This window comes from Zingiber officinale, chromosome 4A (assembly GCF_018446385.1).
Source record: "Zingiber officinale cultivar Zhangliang chromosome 4A, Zo_v1.1, whole genome shotgun sequence".
Taxonomy (NCBI): domain Eukaryota; kingdom Viridiplantae; phylum Streptophyta; class Magnoliopsida; order Zingiberales; family Zingiberaceae; genus Zingiber; species Zingiber officinale.
The window spans coordinates 48,308,279-48,329,791 of NC_055992.1; the positions used below are offsets into that span (position 1 = coordinate 48,308,279).

Here is a 21,513-nt window from a genome sequence, read left to right on the forward strand (position 1 = left end):
AAAAATTTTAAGATTTTTCGAAACTGAAAAATAATTTTTAATTTATTTTTGTCATAACAAAAGTTTAATTAGCAAAAATAGAATATCTTTAAAAATTATTCCTAGAAATATTAGCCTACTATAATTCCTGTTAAGTACCCCTAGAAAAAGATTTAAATATTTCTAACTATTTATTTTTTTCTATTTTTAGGGTTTAGGGAAGAAAAGGTATAAGTTAAGGGGGAGTTAGGATATTTTTTTAGTATTTAGAATTTTTATCTAAGTATTTATTTTTGCAAAATTCTTAACTTAGTTAATTCATTGTATTGCAATATTTTTTTGTTATAATTGCAATTTACTTTACTTAATTATAATATTGCATTTTTGTTTAACCATAACTTTAGCTTAGGTATAAAAAGTGGGAGATTGTAAGTACTCCGTGGTAATTTTGATGTAGTCAACCAAGTTAAGTTAGGTCATGTTTGTATTTGATGCCTTGTGTCTAAGTGTGCAGGAACTAGGAGCATAAGAAGTCGAGCGAAAGACGCAGTGGACGAGAAGGATGGCACGAGAAAGGAGCCGACGGGTTCGGTGCATCCGAGGGACGAAAAGCTGCGGAAGAGTACATTGCTGGACGAGAAGGACATGCGCGACGTTCCAAGGACGAGAAGCCGAGGAGGAAGCCTGCTCGAGGAGAAAGGTCAGAATTAGGTTCAAATGAGCTCAAATCCGATTCACCCACATGAAGAAGATCAGCTAAGGAGCTGATCTGCCTCAGTGAAGGTGCTTTCAACGGCTTGGAAGGCGCCTTTCATGAACAGTGTTGAAGGCACCTTCTAGCTTGTTAGAGACGCCTTCCATAGCCGTTAGCCGAAGATAAAACTTAATCTTCGGCGGATAAACCTTAGCCTATTGAAGGCGCCTTAGACCCACTTAAAGGCACCTTCAAACTACAAATAGAGTTTTCCAGGGGCTATAAACAGACCTTTGTAGTTAGGAAATAAACAACAACTCAACTACAACAATTGTATTCAATTTCCTAGTGATTTCTGAGCTTAGAAAGTGTGTAAGAAGCTTCTCTGCCTTCAACAAAGGAGTAACTTCTAGTGGAGCATTCTTCAACGCCTTGGATTAACAACTACCTAAGTTGTAACCAAGTAAACAACCCTCTTACTTTCTTTAGTTGTTTAGTTTAATTCTGCTTTATTTGAATTGTGTTGTCTAACTAAATTGAAAGATCGAGAAAGGAGTTATTTTTATTTTTCAAGCAATTCACCTCATCTTGTCGGTCGTACCAAGACCTACATTTAACATTTTCTTCTACTTTTATTTTCTGAAGAACCATGCTATAATCCCTTGGAAACACTTTGAAAAACTTGGGCAGCAAAGATTCAAAATCAGAAAGGACTTCCCTTGCTAAGAGAATTACTAAGCTTTAGATACATGAGGTGTTGAAGTCTTCATCCTTTGATCCAAGATTTTGGATTACTTTAGGCACTTGTAAATGATGAACTTAAGAGAATTAGAAAGTATTCAATGAGTGTTGAGTGCCCAAAAGCTCTTAAAAGGCTTTTGTATTCAAGACTTTAACTTGCGCATTTGCCATTTGGTTGCCTGCAACCAATTGAAAAAAAACCTTCAGTCCGAATTGCTCAAAGTCGAATGTTGGACTCCAATATAACTATAACTTTTGTTGACTAAAAAAACATCCAATCAACTAAAATCCATTCAATTGATAGAAACCCTTTCAACAAATTAAATAGATTTTTTGTTTATTCAATCAATTGTCAACTAGTTGAGTAGCTAACATCCATTAGATTACCTGTAGTGTCCGATACACAACTGCAATAACATCATGCATAATTAGAAAAAGTTAGAATGCTTAAGTTAAAATGTAATTTTTACTCAAACTCTCGGAATAACATTAAATAATTTTATTTACTTTATTAGAGGTGTATTTAATTTCCACGTATTTAGATAAATTAATGGTTATAGTACAATAGGTATAAAATTTATTTATAAAAATGACTCGGTATAAAATTGTATACATATCAAAGAAATTTTTAGTTGTCAAAATTTAGATGTTTTCCTTAAATTCGTTATGTGGTAATTTTAATATAAGGACTAGGTCCAATATTTCTTGTGAAAAAAACAAGAGAGACAAAGCCCTAAGCCTCCACCTTCTATAAAACCCCCCTCCATTAAAGCCTTGACCCTTTGGGGGGAATCATGTCGACCCTAAAAACTCCATCATCCAAATTTCTGCCAGCTCTAAGCCTCCATCCTCACTATATTCCGCCGGTTCCAAGCTCTAAACAAAGGAGGAGGAGAGGGGCATTGGTAGCAAGGATTTGGCAGGCATGTTCTCTATCTTTGTTGATGCTTTAATTAGGTTTATAACTTGTGGAATTCGGATGTTATAGTTTCTGATGTTCTTTGCTGTTTTTAGGAAGATGACAACATGGTTTAGGTTATTTTCTTCTGCTCCAAATTGTTTGTATAGATGGTGGATTTCAGATTTTTTGAGGGAATAGTTTCCTCACTGATTTTAAGAGTTGTCCATCATGTTCTTGCTCTACAATTTCGTGCATGCTCTCTATGTTGTAGTTGCATTAGTTGGAGTTATAATTTGGTGGAATTCAGATTCGATATAGTCTAGGTTGGGTAGTTTTAATCCCTATTGTAGTGATGAGTGCAATCATTTGAGTTTTACTTCTGTCTTTAGAATGCATTCATCTTAGTTTTAGTGGTTATGGGTTAAGATGTTTCACTACAACTTGCTTATATCTGTAAGTGGTTTTCCCCTTTGAAGTTAGAGAACTTTTATTGATCAGAATTATTTATGCAAGTGATGTTATGACATTTGTTATTATTTGTTTCTATGTTCATGCAAAATGACAATGCAGTAAATTAATTTTTGATTTCCATGAAGCAATATTGTTGCATACCTAAAGTGACACTTGTATACAATTGATGAAACTTATATGCATATCCTTCTATGTCTTGTGATATATATGAAATTTATGATTAGAGAGGAGCCACGACATCATTAACTATGTAAAATTATATATAAAATATCTTGGTCACATTATAAGATAAAGACATTCATTTGTAGAATCATGTGTATTATAGTAAGTTTTCCTTATCCGATAGGAACCTTTTTATTTATATGATTATTTTGGATGAAATGGCAACTCGTTCTTCTTAATTTAACCAAAGAAATTAAAAATTAGAATATAATTTGGTAGAATTGTCAGTAAGTTATATGAATCTACTTGGTGACAAGTATAAGGCTTAGAGGGAGAGGATTCTCCTTCGTTAAGGGTGGCTATATACTAATTATGCTATACTGTTTTATTTAAGAGATTTCATGCATGAGTTATTGCTCCTATACATGTTGCTAGGTAGAAGTAGTCATTTCTTGATGCTTTAGTTGATTCACACGCTTATGTTTATGCATGTTCATACTATGTTTATGCATAAGTTTTATGTTTAAGTTTATACTTAAGCTTATGTTATGAATATACATGCTTATGTTAGGTTTATGATTATGCCCATGCTTTAGTGATCAAGCTATGATCCGGGCAAGCCCGTGGAGCTTACCAAGTTGTGATCCGAGCAAACCCAGGAAGCTTATTGAGTGTGACCGGTGACCCTAGCCCAAGAGCTCACTAAGTCCTACGTGGTGAAGTGTGACCGATGACCCTAACCAGGAGCTCACCAAATCCTATGTGGTTGAGTGTAACAGGTGGCCCTAGCCCGAGAGCTCATCAAATCTTATGAGGTAAAGTGTGACTGGTGACCCTAGCCCGGGAGTTCACCAACCCTACGTGGTTTATGACATGTCAGTTTCCTTACGTGGCATTACGTTTATAATTATGCTTATGTTGAAGTTATGTTCATGTTAGGTTCATGTTATGCTCAGTTTCACGTTCAGGTTCATATATGGTTATGTTTATGGTGGCAAAAGGCGACTACGCTTGCCCCCGCCAATCCGTCCCAAGGCCAACACGAAGGAGGTAAATCACGGGTGGCTATTAACTTTTAGAATAGTGACTGGCGCATGAGGGAGGCATTTATCTCGACTATGCCGAGATTCGAACCCCAAACCTCATGGTGGCAGCACCTCATGCGCTAGCCACTAGACCGTCCCGAGGGGACAAGTATATGGTTATGTTTATGGTTGTATGTGTATATGCTCATCCTTAGTATGTACTTTTATGCCATGTAAATATGCTTATGCCTATGCTTATGATTATGTTTACTCTTATGCTTAAGCTTATTTACATGTTTATGCTCTTGTACTTATATTGATACCTATGCTTATGTTCATGTCTATGATATGCCAACAGTCAAATCCTAAGTTACCTAGCATGTGTTTCCCTTAGTACACTAGATTATAGATGTTAACTATTGCATAACATGATTTTGAACATGCTGAGTCCTTAGACTCACTGTTTGATTTATTTCAAGAGATAAGACATGTGAGACAAGAGGCATTGACAAGGGAGCAGGCTCAGGGCGTTGGTGGCACAACCAGAAGAACTTTTTTAGTTCCACATGATCTAGTAGTTTATTTTTTTTAAACAAATTTAGGAATTTATGACAAGTATTCAATGTCTCTAGTGAGTTAAACTCTCTTTCAGTATTTCCCTTCATGGCGACTATGTAGTTTAAGTTATATATTAAAAAAAGGTTAAAAAAAAAATTAGGGGTGTTTTAGTTGGTATCAGAGCAAAAGTTCCAGAAAGGGTTGTGCCTACTGCCAATTCCAAGAAGATCATGGAGTCAAGCCTCAAGTCTGTAAGTTTACTACTTTGTAGGAGAGAAAATGTTAAGTTAGGAACTTGATAGGGTATGAGTACGTAGGCGAGATTAAACTTATGTTAATTACGTAGGGGGTTGGGAAAAATCGAAGAAATGTCTCCTAGACGCATCACCCGTAGGAACTTGGAGGGCCCTGAGGCGGAAAGACATGAGGAGGAAACCTCGTCCCCGCTGACACTAGGCCATGAGCAGATACTTGCAAGGATGAATAGGTTCTTTATGCAGTTTGTCGGGCCCAATGCCGAGTTGGGCCGGAGGACGAAGCCGGAAGCTGTTTATGAGTGTTTCCGTAAGATGGACCCAAAGGACTTCACTAGACCACTGACCCTATGGTGGCAGAAATTTGGATCAAGTATATCGAGGTCATCTTCCGTTTCATAGAGTTAGACGATGCGGATAGGGTAAGATGTGCTACATATCTCCTCAAGAATGATGCTCTGCTTTGGTGGGAAGGAGCAATCGTGGGTCTTGATCTAAAGACAATTTCTTGGGAGGGCTTCAAGGAGGTATTTTACACTAAATACTTCACGGAGGATGTGCGATTAAGGTTGACTCGATAGTTCATGATGTTGAGACAAGGTGGTCACACCATTGCTGAGTTCATCAGGAAGTTCGAGCAAGAGTGTTACTTCATGCCCCTGATAGCTGACAATCCTAAAGAGAAACTAAAGCACTTTATTGATGGCTTGCGGCCTATCTTGCACCGCGATATAAGGGTGGTCAACCCTAAAAGTTTCCCCGAGGCCGTGACTAGAGCCCTAAGGGTGGAGCAGGATCAAGAAGATATTGAGGACGATAGACAGAGCAAGAGATCGTGCCCGACGACTTATCAGCAACCTCAATAGCAAAACAAGAGGGTAGCTACTGGGTCACAAAAGGGCTAGGGGGAGAGATCGCAGAAGCAAGTTGTCCTAAAGCCTAATGAGTTTCCAATATGCCTGACATGCCAGCACAGACACCCGGGAGCATGCATGAAGGGATCGGGTCGGTGCTATAAATGTGGGGCTACTGGACATGTGAAGAAAGAATGCCCCCAAAATGAACCGCTCACCAGGGGAGAATATTTGCGATGCAAACCCAGGAGGTGGACCCCGACAAAGCCCTTATTACAGGCAAGTTTTTAAACACAATATTTTTTTTTTTTTGCTACCGACATAAGCTACTAAGTTGCGTATATAAGGTGAGTTTCCACCCTTAGTTCTGAAGGAAATTTTTTTAGGATTAATTTCCAATAATTGATCTCTAAACCTTAGGACCCGAATGTTCGGAACCTTTCTAAGTAAGTTGGGAGAACTTTCGGGGAAGACATAGTAGTTGTAGGAGTTATTGGAATGGAGAGTGAATTACTCAGTGACAACCCCGTCCTACGAGGGAGCTACTTGGGAGACTACCAGAACCATGAGAAGCTGCTACCCAGAGTTGTTTGTTAAGTTACTATTTTGAGGGCAAAATGTTATTTATGGGGAGAGGATTGTAATGTCCAACACCCAACCACGATAACATCATGCATAATTAGAATGAGTTAAAATGTAATTTTTACTCGAGCTCTCGGAATAACATTAAATTAATTTTATTTACTTTATTAGGGGTGTATTTAATTTCCGCATATTTAGATAAATTAATGGTTATGGTGCAATAGGTATAAAATTTATTTATAAAAATGGTTTTGCATAAAATTTTATACATATCAGAGAAATTTTTAGTTGTCAAAATTTAGATGTTTTCCTTAAATTCGTTATGTGGTAATTTTAATATAAGGACTAGGTCCAATATTTCTTGCAAAAAAAACAAGAGAGACAAAGCTCTAAGCCTCCACCTTCTATAAAACCCCCCTACGTTAAAGCCATGACCCTTTGGGGGGAATCACGCCAGCCCTAAAAACTCCATCTTCCAAATTTCCACCGGCTCTAAACCTCCATCCTCACTATATTCCGCCGGTTCCAAGCTCTAAACGAAGGAGGAGAAGAGGGAGATTGGTAGCAAGGATTTGGAAGGCACATTCTCTATCTTGGTTGATGCTTTAATTAGGTTTTATAACTTGTGGAATTTGGATCCTATAGTTTCTGATGTTCTTTGTTGTTTTTAGGAAGATGACAACATGGTTTAAGTTCTTTTCTTATGCTCCAAATTGTTTGTATAGATAGTGGATTTCGGATTTTTTGAGGGAATAGTTTCCTCACTGATTTTAAGGGTTGTCCATCATGTTCTTGCTCTACAATTTCGTGCATGCTCTCTAAGTTGTAGTTGCATTAGTTGGAGTTATAATTTGGTGGAATTCAGATTCGATATAGTCTAGGTTGGGTAGTTTTAATCCCTATTGTAGTGATGAGTGCAATCATCTGAGTTTTACTTCTGTCTTTAGAATGCATTCATCTTAGTTTTAGTTCTGTTTTAGTGGTTATGGGTTAAGATGTTTCACTACAACTTGCTTATATCTGTAAGTGTTTTCCCCCTGTGAAGTTAGAGAACTTTTATTGATCAGAATTATTTATGCAAGTGATGTTATGACATTTGTTATTATTTGTTTCTATGTTCATGCAAAATGACAATGCAGCAAATTAATTTTTGATTTCCATGAAGCAATATTGTTGCATGCCTAAAGTGACACTTGTATACAATTGATGAAACTTATATGCATGTTGTCTTGTGATATATATGAAATTTATGATTAGAGAGAAGCCACGACATCATTAACTATGTAAAATTATATATAAAATATCTTGGTCACATTATAAGATAAAGACATTCATTTGTAGAATCATGCGTATTATAGTAAGTTTTCCTTATCCTATAGGAACCTTTTTATTTATGATCCGGCGGTAAGAACAGGGGACCCCCGTTCTGGGGAGTCAACGCCACGCGGAAGTCAAATGGCCAGGTGGCCGACCGGATATGGGTTGGTCGAACGCCCGGCCGCCTGACCGGGTTCTAACTGAAGGCGCCCCAGCAGGAAGCTGGGCCCCGGAGCTCATGGTACAGGAGCGTAGGGCCGAGCGGAGGGCACGCTCGGCCGAAGACATGAGGTAGCATACTGCTAAGTCTCCACAAAGCACATTACCGAGAATCTCCCAAGTAGACCACTATAGGTGTCCGGCCGGACGTAAGGCATAGGTTGGCCGGCCGGACGCTCGGCCGGGAACAAGGGGAAAAAGACAAGGGACGTCTTTCTCTGACAGCGGGCATGTTCTACGTTCAGGTCATACTCCAAATCTTATGACAGGGGGTTTAGCTGTCCCATCGAAGACGTGTTTGGACTGTAGCAGTATGGGGTCAGGTAAGCTCACTGACAGGCCCTTACTGGGGTATGGGCTGAGGACACGTGTACACCTCGGTATGTGTGCACCCGCTTCCCCCCAGGCCTATATAAAGGCCTCATACTTCGCCGGAGGTATGCATTCTACGATGTTTGGAGCCACCTCTTTGTTGTCGAGCTTTGCCTGACTTGAGCGTCGGAGGGTCGTCGCCGGGAACCCCTTCCCGGCCCGACTTCCTTGCAGGTTCGCCGGAGGACCGTACGACCGGTCGAAGATCCACGTCAGCGACTCGGAGAGCGCCACATGCCCAGCGTCCGTTGATTCAGCTTTCGGACAGGATCAATTTGGCGCCGTCTGTGGGAACGCTCCTGCATCCGAGCGGAAGCAATGGACGAACCTGGACGACAACACACGGTGACGCTTTCCATGGAGGAACTCGACGCTCTGATCGAGTTGAGGCATGACTTGTGGGCAAAGCGAAGCACCGGTAGCGGCGGAGGCGGCGCGTCGGCGGTGGCGGCGGGCACCACGAGCCACCGTTGCATTCCATCGGGCCTATTCCGCACCCGCCGCACAACTAATCGAGATCGGGATCTTCTTGGATGAAATGCCTGGGCAGGCAGCGAAGAAAGCCCCGGCGGACGCGCGGGCGGATTAATCGCCAATTTTGGAGGCTATTCTAAGAGACCCTCTGCCCAAGCACTACGTGCCTCAACGATCGGCGAATATGATGGAACCACCGATCCGGATGATCATTTAGGCAAGTTTGATACTGCATCAATACACGGATGGGGTGAAGTGTCGGGTTTTCCTCACCACCCTCTGGATCGGCTCAGCGGTGGTTTCGGAGATCCGGACGGATCTATCTCAAGCTTGAAGACTTCGAGCGGCTTTCCTCCATCGCCCATAGCGGTCGGTATCGGAAGACTAGTGTCACTGTTTGCCATGAAAGCGAAGCCAGCGAATCGCTCAGGCCTACATCCGGTTCAACAGAGTGGCCATGGATATTCAACGGCCACCTCGGAGACCGTGATGAATGCCTGAAGGCCTAGTAGATGGGGATTTCTTCCGATCACTCATTCGGGCAGCCTCGAGACTACGACCACATACTACGGCGAATACATCAGCGTGGAGGAAGCGGCCGAAAAAAAGAAACTCGAAGCGGGCTCCTCTGCCGGCGGAAGACCGTCGAGCTCGGACGTTAAATATCGAGAGACGAGCCTGCGTCTCATCCGGCGGAAGACCGTCGAGCTCCGGCGTTAAATATCGAGGCAGGCGGATAAATCATCCGGCGGATGAGGCCGATAAAAGGATGCGATTGTCAGAAACTTCGCCGTCGATATCGTTCGATCGTCTCACATTCCGCTCGCGGTGCAGGTACTTCATTGATGTAGCGAGCGATCTCTGCTATCAGCGGAATGTTGCGTATTAGAAATATTACATATTTAGCCGAGCGGAAGGGCCACGCCAAATACTTAAAAACACATTTCGAATACCAGGGACAACACACATTAACTAGCAAAAGGACAAAGTACGCGAAAGGGAAATGTTGTATTAAAATTAGAACTTTAGGCCGAGCGGCCTAAGTACAAAAAAAGATCATTTTTTGGCCTAGTGGCCTAATTACATATAAAGACGTCTACTCAATGTAATCATAAAGATCCTTGGGGATATTATCCAGGAGTGCCACTTGATCGCCGGCCGGAATAGTAGTGGACTCCGGAAGAAGACCCTTAGACTTCAGATAAGTGGTGGTGGCGGTCATAGCCAAGTCGAAGGCTGTGTACATCCGCTCGCAGATTTTTTCAGAGAATTCAGGCGAGCGGATGTAACTCTGTCTTAGGGCAGCGACCCGACTCGGCTCGGCCTCTTGATATTCTTTGAGGGCCGCCTGGGAGGCAGTAAGGGAATCCTGCAGATTCTGAAGTTTTTCCGCGTCGGCCGAGCGGCCCGCCTTCTCTTTATCAGTGCTCCGTCGGCTCCTTTACCTTCGACTCAGGGCCCGAGCCTCCGCGTTCTTCTTCTCAGTCGGAAATGGCGTGTTTTCAGTGGTGGCGAGGTTATTTTGTGTCGGCGACTTGACTTGTCGCTCGGACTCGGCTAGGCATGGGCTTGATCGGCCGTCTTTTTTTCGAACAAATCTTGAGCTTTCTTGACTCCTTTGCGATCGGCATACGAGGGACTTGAGGCCGAGCAGACAACCGCCTTGATTGTCTCGATTCCTCGTCCTCCGCGCGGCGGTTGGAGCAGTATCTCTTCCACCCGTCTCGGCGAGAGATTAGAAGTTGTTAGTGGCGGCGGAGATAATCATACAAACAATGAAGAAAACAAACTTACCCCGTGGCCTCCTGCGTATGGCTATTGGCAATTTCGAAGGGGATCGGTGACAGCGCCCGGCGTCGACCAGCATCTCGGTAGGGGCCTTGAGGTGATGGTGTGCTCGGGCACGGTTGGACGATCGGCGGCGGCTCTTGATCGGAGATGAAGAGACTCGTCTGATCTGACCGTGGCGAGGGTCGTCCGGCCGTGATCGGAAGAGGATCGCGAGAATGAATGGTTGGCGCTTGGTGGTTGTGGCGGCGGAAGGGTCTTGTGGAATAGCTTGATAGGGGCCTCGGCTCGTCCCATTCGAAGAGTCGATCGAGCGAAATAGCTTGGCGCCTTGCGCCGCGATGTGCTTCGGGCGAGCCAAGGTAGCCGGCGGGTGGAGTTTCCACTCGGCGCCTCTTTAATGAGTTGTCCCTCTTCAGCGGAACCTTCTTCTTGGAGCAGTTTGTCCGGAGTGCCTCCGCTTGCCACGTCTGTTGAGAAGCTTGGCGGTCGACTCTGCATGAGTCCGCTCTCCCTTCATCGCCCGACCGGTGGATCTGGCGCCTCCATCTCCTTTGCTTGCGCGGCGGTCGGGCGCCGCCTCTCTTCTTGGCCATTACCGACTCCGTGGCGATGTCGCGAGGAAGGAGAAAAATCAGTTAGCAATCAAAGCAAAGCCCAGTAAAATTCTTACGAGGCCGGTCGGAAGGTCGTATGGGACTCGGGACCGAAGATGTACATCACTCGCCCGTGAAGAAGCTTATTGATGTCGAGCCGTAGACCGGCTAGCATGTTGCGGCATGGAGGTAGTTCGGTCGGGTCTTGAATTTCTTCACTCGGGAGTGGGGACTGCCACTTGATCCAGAAATTGGCCTGCTCGGACATACGGATATAGAAAAAATACTCCTTCCAATGTTTATTGGAAGAAGGCAGTTTGTTAAAGAAGACTAAGCCGGGCCGAGCTTGAAACATGAAGGTGCCCGGCTCGGATTGCTTGGGGTAATAGAAATAAAAAAAGACGTCCGGTCGGAGGGGGATGTTGTGGATTTTGAACAAAACAACAACCCCGCAGAGAAGGCGAAAAGTGTTGGGTACTAGACTGCCGAGCGGAACACCGAAAAAGTTACAAACATCGATAATGAAAGGATGTACAGGGAAACGCAGACCAGCGGTAAACTGATCGCAGAAGACACAAAAGGCTCCGCGCGGCGGCCTGTGCGGCCGAGCGGAGGGACCGGCCAAAAGAAGTTCAAAATCTGTTAGAACATCAAAATCACGCTGGTCGAATCGGGACTGCATGGTGGTGTACCATGGGCCGAGGGACTGGTCTTCAGGATGAGAAGAACTAGCCATGATCCGAGCAGAAGGAATAAAAAAGGCGGAAAGGTAGAAGAAAGGCGGTAGCAAGCGAAAAAAAGGCCCCAAGGATTGAAACAGGGGAAAGAAATGCGGAGGAAACACCGGAAATAAGGAAGAAAAGATATAGAGCCTTACTGCGAGGAAAAAGATCAAGGGATAGGCGTCGGAGAGCGTCGGAGAGCAGGAATGGAATCGCCGGAGCACCGAAATACCAGGGACGAAGGTAGAGGTCGCGAAAGCAAATGAGGGGGATAGGGGAGAATGAAGATTTTATAGGGTGGAGGCCGGGCGGCCTCCACCGTTGGATCCAGGTCACGGGAATCAAAGCGTGCATCGCACCGTCCATTTCGAACCGCTTCGATCCCATCAAAGCACCACGTCGTCGCCGCCGTACGATGACTACAGTGCGCCACGTGGCATTCAGCCATTCGAAGCATTTAATGAGCGCATGCTCAGCCTTAGTGTCGAAGATTGGCGCAGATTACGAAGAGGTTCAAGGAATGTGGCTGTTGACTAACCTCAAGGCCATCCCTGTGGTAGGCCGAGCGGAGGATAATGCCACGCAGGCGCCGCCCGGCTAGACTCGCAGTCCAGTCAGTCGGACTAATCGCCTCCTTCGACTAGACTTGAAGGGGAGACAAGTGATCCGGTGGTAAGAACAGGGGACCCCCGTTCTGGGGAGTCAACGCCACGCGGAAGTCAAATGGACAGGTGGCCGACCGGATATGGGTTGGTCGAACGCCGGTGGCCGGGTTAGCGGGCGCCCAGTGGGCCGGCGCTCGTGAGTGCAGAAGCGTGGGCGAGCAGGCACGCTCGGCGAAGACATGAGGTAGCATCTGCTAAGTCTCCACACATTAGAGAATCTCCCAGTAGACCACTATTGTGTCGTGGGACGTAAGGCGTAGGTTGGCGGTAGGCCTTCAGGGAACAAGGGAAAAAGACAAGGGACGTCTTTCTCGGCGGCAGGCATGTTCTACGTTCGGTCATACTCCAAATCTTATAGCGGGGTTTAGCTGTCCCATCGAAGCGTGTTTGGGTAGCGGTATGGGGTCGTAAGCTCAGCAGGAGGCCTCTTGGGGTATGGGCTGAGGACACGTGTACACCTCGGTATGTGTGCACCCGCTTCCCCCCAGTCCTATATAAAGGCCCTCATCCTTCACCGGAGGTATGCATTCTACGATGTTTGGAGCCACCTCTTTGTTGTCGAGCTTTGCCTGACTTGAGCGTCGGAGGGTCGTCACCGGGAACCCCTTCCCGGCCCGACTTCCTTGCAGGTTCGCCGGAGGACCGTACGACCGGTCGAAGATCCACGTCAGCGACTCGGAGAGCGCCACGTGCCCAGCGTCCGTTGATTCAGCTTTCGGACAGGATCAATTTATATAATTAATTTGGATGAAATGGCAACTCGTTCTTCTTAATTTAACCAAAGAAATTAAAAATTAGAATATAATTTGGTAGAATTGTCAGTAAGTTATATGAATCTACTTGGTGACAAGTATAAGGCTTGGAGGGAGAGGATTCTCCTTCGTTAAAGGTGACTATATACTAATTATGCTATACTGTTTTATTTAGGAGATTTCGTGCATGAGTTATTGCTCCTATACTTGTTGCTAGGTAGAAGTAGTCATTTCTTGATGCTTTAGTTGATTCTCATGCTTATGTTTATGGATGCTCATGCTATGGTTATGCACAAGTTTATGTTTAAGTCTATACTTAAGCTTATGTTATGAATATACATGCTTATGTTAGGTTTATGATTATGCTCATGCTTAAGTAGTGATCAAGCTATGATTCGGGCAAGCCCGTGGAGCTTACCAAGTTATGATCCGAGCAAGCCGGGAAGCTTATTGAGTGTGACCGGTGACCCTAGTCTAGGAGCTCACTAAGTCCTATGTGGTGGAGTGTGACCGGTGACCCTTTCTAAAAAAACATAATTTTAGTAACAAACATCTTGCCTTGTGTGGGATTATAAAAGTAATATCCCTTTATTTTCTTAAAATATTCTACAAAATAACACTTATTTGATTTGGGTCCTAGTTTATCTTAAACTTGATGTCGAACGTATGTCTCACAACCTCAAATCTTCATAAAAGACATCTTGGAACTCTTCCCAGTCCATATCGTATATGGTGTCGTTATAACGGCATTAGACGGAACGCAGTTAAGTGTGAAAGCAGTCATCTCTAAAGCAAATCCCTAAAAAAAAGGAAGATCTATCTGACTCATCATTGCTTGTATCATATCTAATAAAATATGATTTCTCCTTTCTGATACACCATTAGTATTCCAAGTGGAATGAGTTGAGACATGATCACAAACTCAATGAGATGGTCACGAAACTCTTGGCTAAGGTATTCTCCGCCTTGATCTGATTGAAACATCTTAATACACTTTCTAAGTTGGTTTTATACTTTATTCTTGAATTTTTAAACTTTTCAAAGGATTCAGACTTGTATTTCATGAGATACACATAGTCATATCTACTGAAATTATCAGTAAAAGTAATGAAGTATTGATAACCTCCTCTAGTTGTTATATTAAAAGGGTCGCAAACATCAATATGTATGAGTCCTAGCAAATCATTAGCTTTTTCGTGCATCCACTAAAAGGAGTCTTTGTCATCTTGCCTAGTAGACAAGATTTGCATGTCTCATATGATTCAAAATAAAATGAATTCAAAAGTCCATCTTTATGGAGTTAGGATAAGTGATTCTCATTTATGTGACCCAAGCGACAATGTCATAGATATGTTTGGTTTAAATCATTAGATTTGAACTGTTTTGTATTTATGTTATATAGACTAAGTTTTCAAAGTCTAGAACATAAAGTCCATTCATAAAAGGTGCACTATAATAGAACATATCATTTAAATAAATAGAAAAGCATTTGTCCTTTATTATAACTGAAAAGCCTTTTTTGTCCACACAAGAAATAAAGATAATATTCTTAGTTAAAACAAACACATAATAACACTCCTCAAGTTCTAAAATAAGTCCAATAAGCAAAGATAACGAATATGTTCCTACAGTTATAGCAACAACTCTTGCATCATTGCCTACTCGTAGGTCCACTTCGCCCTTTATCAATGATCTACTCTATCTAAGGCCCTGCACATTCATACAAATGTGAGATATACAGTCGGTATCTAATACCCATGAAGAAGAAACAGATAGATTGACTTCTATAACATATATATCTGAGACAGAAGTCTCACTTCTCTTCCTTTTAACTTTCTCTAGGCACAATTTGCAGTTCCTCTTCCAGTGTCCAGTCTCACTGCAATGGAAGCAAGTTCCTTCCTTAGCCACCCCACCTTTGGATTTCAATGCATGAGAGTTGCCCTTGGTTTGGATCTTACCTTATCTTTGGGCTTCCATTTGCCCAAGGTTTAAAATTTCGGCCCATGCCGACGTTTCGGTCCTAGACCGGAACGATACGGTTTCGATACCGTATCGTGTCGTGCCAATATAATTTCGGTATTTTTTAAATATAAAATATATTAATTAAAAACTAAAATATTTAACATAAATATTTAAAAAATAAACAAGATAAAAAATAATCTTTTAAAAAATGAAAAGATATGAAAATAGATAAATAAATAAATAAAAATTTTATTATAATTTTTAAATTAAAATAAATGAAATATAAAATTAATTAGATAATTTTATTATAATAAAGTCTCTTTAGATTATCTCTAATATAGCTAGGAGTTGATTAAAATAATTAACCTAAGTTTAATTAAAAAAAAATTGAAATCTGACACCACTCGCGAGCCAGCACGACTTCGGCGTTGTCGCAGGGTTGCGCGACCAGCCATGGTCGCAGGGATTGCGTGACTCCTTCGGCGCGACTACGTTGGCCGTGCGACCCCTCTACAGTGACCGCAGGGTTGCACGATGCCTCCGCGACAGCAACGGAAGGGTTATGCGACCCCTCCGCTACTATTGCAGGGTCGAGCGACCCCTCCGCTGTGACAACGGGGTAGTACAACACGTCGCACCTGTCGTGTGTCTGGTGTCGGGGTCGTGCCGGTGTCGATCGCCGAGCAGAACGAGACGTTTCATCCGTTTCGACCGTTTCGACACGACACTTTAAACCATGCATTTGCCTTTGCCCTTTTGCATCATCAAAATGGTACTAGGCTTTGCCTTCTTAAAGTTGAGTTCAGCAGTTCTCAACATGCTTAATATCTCAGATAATGACTTGTCAATTTCATTCATGTTGTACTTCATGACAAATAGACTATAGCTCCCATGTAACAACTGCAGAACAAGGTTAGTGGCCAATTCTTGACCCAAAAGAAATCCCAATCTTTCAAGGTTCTCAACATACCCAATCATTTTAACTACATAAGTTCCTACGAGACTTCCTTCCTGCATCTTACATTGAAATAAAGCCTTAGATATTTCAAATCTCTCCTATCTTGCCTGCCTGATACAGTTGTTTAAGATATGCAACTATATCATAAGCATGCATGTTCTCATATTGCTTATGAAGCTCAGAGTTCATGGTAGCAAGCATAAGGCATGACACATCTAATGCATCATCTTGATGCTTCTTATAAACATTCCTATCAGCATGAGTAGCAGTAGTGGCGGATGGTTCAAGAATAGCTTGCTCTTAAACGTACAGTTTTCGTTCTTCCTTGAGGACAATTCTCAAGTTTCTGTATCAGTTCAGGAAATTAGCCTCATTGAGCTTGTTCTTATCAAGAACAGATCGCAGAGAAAGAGTATTCAACGAACTAGACGACATGATGATCTACAACAAGAAATGCAAAAATAAGTATCATATTTCAATCATTTAATTAGGCATTTAATTAAATGATTCTCCCATTAAATTTTAAAGTTTGTTAGGACTAAGTCATGTATGTGGACAATCGTAGTTTTCCCACATGCTACTTGCTCTAAACCCAACATTCAAATAGAATAAGATCCATATTATACTTCATTTTGAATTAGTTTTGGCTAATCGCCCAAGAATTTTATAATTTAGTTAAACAACATTTACCAATTACATCATATGTAATTATTATTTAGTAAGGTGAACAAGACTATCTGTTCATTTGCCCATCGTATGAAATCCATATTATAACTTATCTTAAGTTAACTTTGGCTAATCACTCAAAACTAGTATAATTTGAATTACATCATATAGGATATACCTCTAAATCCTCAATCCAATTGAGATAATTTAGTTAAATCACACTCAAAGTTCAATAGTCGAACATCACAATTGTCATATCGTACTCTACCAAGATAAATCAAGTCACTTTGCTTTGACAAACTTGACTACAATTGATCGAGGTAATAGTGAATACTAAACTTTAGTAGGCATATTAAAAAGGCCTAATTACGATTAAACTACACATGCATCACATACAAGCATATCATGGCATACATCAAGATACATGCTAAATAGAATGTGACATAGTTATCACCCCATCTACTATGATCTTCTCAAGCCAATCAGAAGATTGAAATATCAACCTAGGTAAAAGCATCTTCTCCAAGTGCATCCTTAGTTGTCGTGTGTTGTTGTCCTTCTTCCTTTTTCACCATCGTCCAGTAGACTAGTTCTTTTCTAATTTGTACATTACAAAATCTAAAGAAATCTCGAGCTACAAGAATGAAAAAGATGAAAGGCACGACACGCAGGTCATATTATGAATTACAACATACACACAATCATATCGGGGTAAAGGGTCATAACCATGCACCATGTCATATAATATTCACAATAGATCTATGACATATAATTTACTATGATTTCAACAACGAATTATGAGCCGCAACGCCACAACGGTCCCTCTAGTCAGTTAGCGGGCAGGGGTCAAGGGTTGCAAACTCATTTGCAAAATTATTTTGCAAACTCATTTGAATGAGTTGCTGTCATACCCAAGACCAACAAAACTATTCTCACGTTTGTGTGTTTCACATAATCTATTCTTAACATATGTCAACCCAAGATAACCCATAGTCATGTATGTTTCTGTCGAACGAAATCAGACTATAGCATGTGTTCATAACACGTATGAAGATGATATATCCTTTAATTTGTTCAACACAAAATAAATACTCATAACATGATGCAAATACAAATACAAGGCTCATGTAGTTTCTATATCACATATTAAATGATACCACCGTTAGGATCTTAGCGCAAAACAACATGAGTGCGGCGGAATATTATCAAGATCCTTTTCAGAAGATCCATGAAAGGAAACAGTATACTAGTTGAATTGAGAGTTCTACCTTTGTTGCGTAAAACACGAACTTCCGACAGTAACTTTTCTTTGGATGCAGATCTCAGCGCGATTAAGTGTTCACGCCTCTATGGTATACACATGAACACATTCTCCGATTTGTCTCACAAACTCACGACTTGGAGAAGAAACAACCTTTGTTGTGCTAGCAATCCCTCAAGTAAGTTTCGACCAAGAAGAAGAAGCGAAGGAAGAAGATGATAAGTCTCATGTATAAAATACAATGCCAAAAATCTTTTTATATTTATCCAATGAATACCAAGAGTTTTGCCCTTTGGTCTTTCTCCTATTAATGCATGATTAATCCAAGTTAATTATCATTGTCTTTTGATCTTCCTTCTTCAATGAGTGGATTCAATTGAATCTAACTCAAATTAGACTCAATCCAATCCAGTGAGTCTAACTAGTAACCCAATAATCTTAAGGCCCATAATAATTTAGTCAAACTAAATTAAACCTATCTCCAAATCAACATGTTCTTTGTGTGTGACCAATAGGCTCTCGTAACGTTGGCAATGTATCTAAAACTATTTTAGATACATAAACAATTAGTGGTATCTAGCAATGCATCAATGTTACCCAAGTGACGAGAATGTGGAAATTTGACTTAACCTTTCTGGTCTATTATCTTATATGATTTGGTCCTTTTATCCTTGGTATCTAGATTGACATAGACCATGTCACCCTCTTATCAATCTTTGTATTTTTTGATCCCTAAGTAAACACAATCAATCAAATAAGCTCAATATCTCATATTGACTAATTTGAGCATAGTCATGTATTCTTGTATCTTACTTAATCAAGGAGCCCACTGATACCAATTTCATCATATAGAAGGAATAGATCTCATCTATATCACTCACATCCCTCCGCATAGCTTATTGCATACTCGGTGATCGACTTTATAGTCCACCTTGTTACAAGTGACATTTGTCGATACCAAAGAACCGTAGTGAACCATAGTGACTTCAGGTCTAAAGACTATTTATACCAATAGTCACTATGAGAATGTTTATAACACTCATATAACGATCCATGAAATATCTCATGGCGGGTCAATTTAGTACATATTCTGTAATATATACTCATGTGTCAACTTGATATCTCATATCCATGACTTGTGAGATAAGTCATCAATTCACCTATATGCTAGTCTTGATGCATTAATATTGTCCTTGTATCTTAATGCTTGACTAAGAATAATTAGGAGTAGTGTCTATATATATCTACAGTCTCCTACTATCAATTCAACCAATTGATATGCTGTAAACTAAAACCTACTACCCGATGACATTATTATACTTATTCATCTATCACAGATCTAAAGTAAATATAATAACCATTGTCTTTTATTAATGAAATATAATACAATATGTCCTAAGTCAATCAACTCGTGAATGGCTTTTAGGCTTACACTAACAATCTTCTCATCTACCTTTCATCATCTTCCCATCCTCTAGCCACCATCTCTTCCTGTCACTCACGCCAACACAATCACATCATTTACCTATCCTCATCCACCTTCGATCATTCATTTTATTGTCCACCTTTGGTAACCTCACACTTTCTTTAGCAATCGGCCTCCAACCCCTTCTACCATGTTTCTACAGCAATCTTGACACCATCATCCCACACCCTTCAATTGTTTACCTTTGACTTTCACCTACCTCTAACTAACAACCAATGTCAACCCCAACTCTAACTACCCCAAATCTTAACTAACTAATTCTTAAAACCCCTACAAGTTGCAATAAGGTCTTTTCATTCTCTCTTGCTTTTCTTTTTCATTTATAATCTCATGTTCATTAATTATTGCAGAAATTAGCAATTGTATCATCGGATTTTCTTCATACAGATAAAATTAGTAGATGGCAACTACACATACACATTTAACAATTACTTCATTATTATTTTTTATTAATAGTAACTTTTTAGTTTCTAAAACTAAGATCTGTTTAGTATTGTTGTGATAGTTATGCAATTAGGTCGGTCAATCAAGATAATTCAACTAATTAGCTTCTTTGAGTCAATTCTTGGTTTGGTATGCAATTTGACCAATGCATCCACTCGTTCATCCAACAAACTAGTGTGCACAAACCCAAAGGTCTTCAGGATTGAATTCGACTATAAATCAAATCATCGACCGAATGAACTAGTTACTTGGAGTCATCTTCCCCTTCTTCCATGTTTCTCCAACAATTTTGGCACCATCATCCCACACCCTTCAATTGTTTATCTTCGTCTTTCATCTACTTTTGACGAGCAACCAACAGGACTTGTCGGCACCAACTCTAACTACCCCAAGTCTCAAATAACTAATGCCTATAATCCCTACAAGCTGCAATAAGGTCTTTTCATTCTCTCTTACTTTTCTTTTTCATTTATAATCTCATGTTCATTGATTATTGCAGAAATTAGCAATTGTATTATTGGATTTTCTTTATACAGATATAATTGGTAGATGGCAACTACATGTACACATTTAAGAATTGCTTCATTATTATTATTTATTAATAGTTACTTTTTTCTTTTTAAAACTAAGATAAATTTATGATTCTTTAGCGCTATGGTAAAGTTACTATCGTATGACCCCGGAAGTCATGGGTTCGAGTCAAGGAACCAACCTCTTGCATCCACTAGTTCATTCAACAAACTAGTGGCCCAAACCCAAAGGTCTTCGGGTTTGAATGCAACTAAAAATCAAATCATCGACACAATGAACTAGTGACTTCGAGCCATCTTCCTCTTCTACCATGTTTCTCCAACAATCTTAACACCATCATCCCACACCCTTCAATTTTTGAGCTTCCACTTTCATCAACCGCTAACCAACATCCAATACCGCTTGTCAGCGTCTCAAATAGCTAATGTCTACAACCCCTACAAGATGCAATAAGGTCTTTTCATGCTCTCTTGCTTTTCTTTTCATTTATAATCTCATGTTCATTAACCATTGCAAAAATTAGCAATTGTATTATCAGATTTTCTCCATACAAATATAATTGGTAGATGGCAACTACATGTACACATTTAACAATTGCTTCATTATTATTATTTATTAATAATTATTTTTTAGTTTCTAAAACTAAAATGTTTTTATGATTGTTGTGATTGTTATGCAATTAGGTTGGTCAATCAAGGTTAGTTTAACCAATTAGCTTCTTTGAGTCAATTCTCAGTTTGATATGCAATTCAACCAATACATCCATTAGTTCATCCAACAAACTAGTGGCCCAAACTAGGTCTTCTGATTTGAATTCAACTTAAAATCAAATCATCAACCCAATGAACTAGTGACTTGGAAACATCTTCCATGGTGATTAAATTGTGATTATACATGTGTGCGATATGCAATTCAACAAATACATCCACTATTCATCCAAGGAACTAGTGGCCCAAAGGTTTTTGGGTTTGATTTTTAGACTAAAAATCAAATCATCAAATCAATTATCCAGTGACTTGGAGCCATCTTCAATGGTGATTAAATTGTGATTATACTTGTGTGTGTGGTATGCAATT

At 40.8% G+C, this 21,513-nt stretch overlaps 1 protein-coding gene across 5 annotated transcripts in view; it reads right to left on the bottom strand.

Moving 5' to 3' along the window:
• The window catches only part of LOC121969904 (DNA polymerase lambda-like), a 96,918-nt gene that overhangs the window by 19,545 nt on the left and 55,860 nt on the right, over positions 1 to 21,513 (bottom strand). The gene's annotated exons all lie outside the window — the stretch shown is intronic.